Here is a 6715-nt window from a genome sequence, read left to right as displayed (position 1 = left end):
GCAGAATCCATAGTTTTCAAAAACAGCAAGAGTGAGTGGGGTTCTACCACAGGCAGTCACTAGTGATTGAGGATTCCACTTCAGCCATCAGAGTTCCATTGCTTTGCCATATTTAATATTTATTCAATATAAATAAAGAATCTAATATTTTTTAATTTTAAAGTTTCTTTATCCAATATTGACATTAAAATTATTGTTACTCTGCTCTCGCTGCTCTTGTTATATTGAACATTTTGTTTTCGTTTTTGAAAACTGTTGCAATGATGAGGACTTCGTGATTAACGTGGAATGAGAACGGCGTCCATTATAGCTTAGCATTGCCATTAGGTAGCATGCGAGGTGACTGTAATTCCAGTCAGAACTCGTGGGAACCGTTATTTCATTATTATAATAGCATTTTTGTTTTTTTTGCCCATGTATATATATATACAGGGTATCCATAAAAGTCCGCCCAGTCCATCCTGAGCAATAAATACGTATGCACACACACGCATATGCTATGCATATAATATATATATATATATATATATATATATATTATATTATAAAATTATATATATAAATATACATTACTTTGTAACGGTGGTGGGACTTTATAGACACCCTGTATATATATTATATATATATATATATATATATATATAGTATATATATATATATATATATATATATATATATATATGTATGTATATATATTTATATTTATCAGCTGATGTGAAGGTCAGGTAGGCTATCCGGCCTTAGAGGTCACCGTAGACAGCAGTATAGGTAATTTTAGGGCCAAGCAGCCCCTTCCTCAAACTGTTTTCATTCTCTTTTGGTTCATATGAAGGTCTTTCATTGAAGGTCACCATAGACAGCAGTGGGTCAATTTAGAGCCGAGAGACCTTCCTTAAACCGTGTCCATTCTCGCGTTGACGTCACATTAAGGGCTCTCATAATTAACATAGTGTTTTCCATTTGTTCTCAAGCCCTGGTAGACTCAGAGCTTCAATCACTTGACCTTTTGTATTTCTCCTTCTATCTTAAGCCTAACCATTGCTCACCTGAGAGAGAGAGAGAGAGAGAGAGAGAGAGAGAGAGAGAGAGAGAGAGAGAGAGAGAGAGAGAGAGAGAGTTGAGCGGCCATTTTGTAATGCCTTGCTAGTTAACCTGTGGTTCTTCGTCACCTGTCGGATGTATTGGGACTATATGATTTATAATCATTCGTTTATGAACCTTTAATCTACAGAGGTTGCAAATGATAGAGAGTGGTCAAGAGTGAGCTTTTTTATTCTATTTTTTTAAACAAAGTTTCCTAAAGTAAATATCACTTATCATTCAGCCGAGACGTTTTCTTCTGAATCTTTTAGTTACTCTGGATAATTCAATCTCAAAATAGTTTCTCTTCATTTAACCTTGACAAAGCATTTCTGTTGTTTGTCAAATAGATTTTTTGTTCTTTAAAGATTCCCTCTCATTGTCAGTGATTGCGAAGTAACGTAATTTATTCAGATTTTTTTTTCTTTTGAGTTTTAGTTTAGAAGTTTTACTTTACTTCAACTTCATGTCTCATTGGAAAGCGTTATCATTCTGCGCCAGAATATCATAAAAATATTAATTTTAAAAAATTAATTTTAATAACTTTCTTTTTATATAAGAGACACTTCCACTAGATTACAATGCTCCCAGTGACGCATATTAAGCGTTCACAGAAATACCGACCTGTTTTACTTTTGTGTTTTTATTTTTTTTATTTTTATCCTCTTAGTTTTGGGTTTTATTTTTTTAATTTTTATCCTCTTAGTTTTGGGTTTTTATTTTTTTTTATTTTTATCCTCTTAATTTGGGTTTTTATTTTTGTTTTTTTTTTTTTATTTTTTTTTTTTTTTTTTATCCTCCTCTTAGTTTTGGGGGATAGAGGTAAAAGAAATTATTATCCGTTATTGTATGAATGCTTACATTGGCACTTTTTAACATTGGTCACTTCCTTTGAATATTTAAATATATATAGATTTACATATATATATATATATATATATATATATATAATATATATATATATATATATATATTATATATATATATATATATATATATATGAATAACTTGATCACGAAGTATGTAAAACGTGATGCTATGTGTAAAATAAAGGTTTTTGCCACGAAGGAAAAAAATTGAAAAGTGCCTGAGTAAAGAAAGGGTCGAACTAGACCGAAAGTGCTTGGCTATCTCGCTTTTCATTTTTTTCCTTCGTGGCAAAAACCTTTATATATATTATTATAATATAATATTATATATATAATATATATTAATATATAATAATATATATATATATATATATATATATATATATATATATATACAATTTAGAAACTCCTCAGCAACAGTGGCCATTTAACAAAATTCTCAAACATATGATGAGGGTATTCATGAAGTAGTAAGTTTGATAAAAGGGTTGACAGGAGAAACAAAACACATTTTGACGAAGATAAATACATTTATTAAATTCTACATGTACAAAGATTATTCCTCTCTCGCCAGTTTCATTCTAATAATAATAATAGGCCGAGAACAGTTTTTGTAGTATGAAGTTCAGTCCTCCACCGCTAGGTTTGGTTTTTTTTATTATTATTATTATAATATTCTCTCTCGCACGCAGCATCACAAACACTTTCGGGTTTTTTATATCTTTTTTTTTTATATATTTTCATAATTTTTTTTTAAATTGTCAACCGGATCGCTTTTTAAATTTAAAGAAAACCACGTGACCATCGCCAGCAGAGGATCGAGTGAAACTGTACATATTGAGTCCTACGTAGATTTGCACCATCGATATAATAAAAGCAGCTTTGTTTACACGCAGGGGGTTTTTGGGGGAGGGGCTGTGGATTTTTGGGGCGGGTGGGTTGGGGGTTAGTCCAAGGAAGTTCAGGAAGGTAGCAGAAGAGCAAAATGAAGGTTAGATGATGGGAGAAGAAACAGGATGAGACGTCTTTTGCATTAGGCGAATTTATTGTTATTCAGATGTCACACTTGTCATACTTTTTTTCTTTCTTGGGGCGAGGCTTTTGGAGCGGCTCTCTCGTCTGCAGAGCAAATAATAAATTAAGGAAGAGCTGCATTAATTCATGAAAATCACAATTGACAGAACAAGCCATAAGAAGAATGGAATCGTAAGGTGACCTTAACGAGTTCTGTGAATAATAAAAAAAAAAATTTATCATAGGCTAACCCCACAGAAAGAGCAGTTAGGGAAAATATAATAATCCCTTGACTAGCCTTCAGATGGTCGTAGTTAATCTTTGTGTGTGTGTGGTTTTTTTTTTTCCACACGAGGCGCCTGTCAGGAGAGTCTCTGTTCCTCTAAAATCACACTAAGTAGGAAAGTGGGTAGTGAGGGGTAGGAGGAGGAGGGAGGGAGGGTAGTGGGGAATTAGGGGAGGAATCAGCTTCACAATGATTGTAAACAACATTAATAAAAATCAGTAATCCGTACAGTCAGTCAATTCAATTTGTTTACAGTAAAGATCATATCACTACTTTGTTTTTTTTTAAATCTTAATTTCAATAAAAACTGTGCATACAATTAACAACGGCTTTAGCCCGACATGACGGACACACAATCATTTCTTTCAGCAAAAACCACTTTTCCTTTTTCTCTTCTTCATATTCTTCTTGTAAAAGGAGATGGATAGCGAAGAGAGGCAGAGGCAGCAGCAATTTACACAAGAATGGAAACTCACAATGCGTAAAACATTTTTCAAAACAAAATCTCAAAGTAAAAAATTATTTTTACAGGAATTCGCAATCTTATTTTCAACAATATCCTTCCTACATAAAGCATCATAAATAAGTATTTAATAGCCAGCATCCTCGCTATTTTCTTCTTGATCCTTTTTTTTTAAAAGATACAAACTTAAGTTAACCTTCAAAGAAAAAGTATGAACCCAGAATTTTGATCGTGAGTGACCCTCTTCGATCGATCCATCGCGAGAAAGAAAACTTTATTTATGACTGAATCAGTCAGAGCTAAATGTTTTTAATATTAATCGGCAGTGCTTTCTCTACTTCGTATCATACAAAGAGACAGTAACTTTTTATATTTATAATATATATATTACACAGTGTTCGTTTCGAATAAATCTCAGCTTCTAACTAACCGCATCCTTTTGGGATTACTGATTTATCTCTGCGACAAAGAAGTGTGTACAAATGAGCCAGGTTTTTGCTTTATTGACCTTTTTTTATTTCTTTTTTTGTTTGTTTATTTAGCAGCACGCGTTGATTCAGCTTGAGTACTCTTGTATTATTATTATTATTATTATTATTATTTATTATTATTATTATTATTATTATTATTATTATTATTATTATTATTATTATTTACGATTATACCTTTTTATATCCTTTATTTATTTTACCCTGTCGTGATAAAAACCCGCTGGCCCCAAAGTGACATCAGGTGCATCCACATCGATCGCCATGTTATTTTCAAGCAATACCTCGAGACAGAGCTTGGAGGAGGAAATGAACAAACAGGCAAAAAAACGCCAGATACACACACACTTATACACACACACACGCTCACACAAACACAAGAACACGAGCTCGATTCCTCGGTTCTTCAGAGGCCGTGCGACATTAAGAGCTGTTTAGTCTTCCTATTCACAACAAAGATCATCAAATGAGCCTTAGCGTCGCAGGGCAGGTAAGTTTGTTTGTTTGTCTGTCTGTCTGTCTGTCTAGTCACAGAGTTTCTGTTATTGATCGGAAATTCTGTGATTGATCTGTTCACCGTCAGACAGGTAACAGAAAAGAAGAGAGAGAGAACAGTTTCCAAATAAAATTCCAGAACAAAAAATCATGGTCAGTGAATAATAATAATAATAATAATAATAATAATAATAATAATAATAATAATAATAATAATAATAATAATAATAATGAAGGAGTCCTCTTTGAGATGAACAAAAGTCAGATATTTGGTGCAGAGATGGAGCTTTGTAATAATAACTGTGATTGTACAAATTTGGGGTAAAACTTCCATAGCAGTTTTTTTTTTCTTTCTTTCTTTATAATCTATCATTACATATACAAATATAAACTATCTTATTTACAATATTTACAACGGATAGAGAGAACAGTCTTAAATACAACACAGAGCTCGACCCGGCAGCCATTGACGTTTCATTTTTGTTATTTTTTCTTATGGTATTTTCTAATTTTATATTTTCCCGTTATTTTCTCTTTCAGTCTTCGAAAACTGTCATCACGGCTCGGCGGCGGCGGCGGGGGTGGGTTTCGCAAAGGCGTATTCTTTCCACTATCTTTGGTTTATTGATAAAGAGAGGACTCTGCTGAAGTCCGCATTAGACTGGTAATTAAAGCCCAGGGCACTGGATAACACATAACGAGAAAGGGTGAAATGGAAGGAAGGGAGGGAGGGAGGGAGGAAGGAAGGAAGGGAAAGGTGGAGAGGCGAGAAGAAAGGGGTGGGGGGCATGGGGAGGAAGGGAAGGGGTTAACGGTAGGGGGACGCGGGGGCGATGTTGATCCATGTTTTTCTTTCCTAACTTCTTGATCTTTAAGGTAGAGCATTGTTATATCCTTGATCCCTAAAACAAACTGAAGTTTGACGCATTCTTAAATTTCCTTTTCTACTAAATTAAGGATAAATAAGCGTCAATGTTAACTGTATCTAAATAATAATAATAATGGTTAAACTGATTTCGTTCTTGAAATGTGACTCGAGGGGTGGGGGTGTGGGGGCAGGGGCAGGGGGGTTGTTTATACGAGCAGAAACGGGATAATTAGCCCGAAACATGACAGATCCAGCATAGGGATCCAATGTTCAAGATTTTGTTTTTTAAACGTTGTTTTATAAGATATCTCCTATTATGGCACACACCAACCTTTTCACTACGGAACATCAAATTTTCATAACTTATTAAAACAGATCTGAAGAAAAAAAAATCAAATTGGAAGCTTCTATAGCCTACAACGAATTAAGAAAGACAAAAATTCCAAGCAAAAACTACCATACTAGCCCTAAGTTACACAAAAATAATAAACATTGTACGAGTAAACAATAAGAGGAATGTAGCCGAAAAAAATAAGAAAATATTTTTTTGTCTGTAAATTAAAAAAGAAAAAAAATAATCGATGCATTTCGGAAGCAACCTTTTACACCAACCCAGTGGAGAAGCGAAAAGTCTCACTGGGATTAAAAAAAATAAAAAAAGAGAAGGAAAGAGAGAAATCAAGGAACGTCGAGAGATGAAATCGAAGCAAATGAAGATAATACTGATGTGACCAGCAGAGGGGACTTATATTCCTATACATATATATAAAAAAAAGAAATTATCAAAAAAGTAACAAGATTTCACGCACTTCAGCCAAAAAGTAGGTGATTACGATGATGACACCAGTTTCCTTTTGGTATAAAGTGGGTAAAACCTTAACTACAAAAAATATATATTATATATATAATAATAAGCTTCTATTCTTCAGCAAAACTCGAGAGGTAATCCTAATCAACTTTTTTTCATTTAGCAGTCCAGGGAAAGTCTACCGAAATGTTCCTAACACCTCCCACTGCGGACCACGTCCTTATTCATAACCGATGAAACGAATCGTTCTTAAGCTTTACCTATGCAAGCTTCGCCCTAGAATGTCCACTTAAATTTAACAAATATGTTTGGTATTAGCTGTGGCTCCCAGGATGTTGTCTTTA

Source organism: Macrobrachium nipponense, chromosome 30 (genome assembly GCF_015104395.2).
Source record: "Macrobrachium nipponense isolate FS-2020 chromosome 30, ASM1510439v2, whole genome shotgun sequence".
Classification (NCBI taxonomy): domain Eukaryota; kingdom Metazoa; phylum Arthropoda; class Malacostraca; order Decapoda; family Palaemonidae; genus Macrobrachium; species Macrobrachium nipponense.
Note: the sequence above shows the minus strand (reverse complement) of the source record.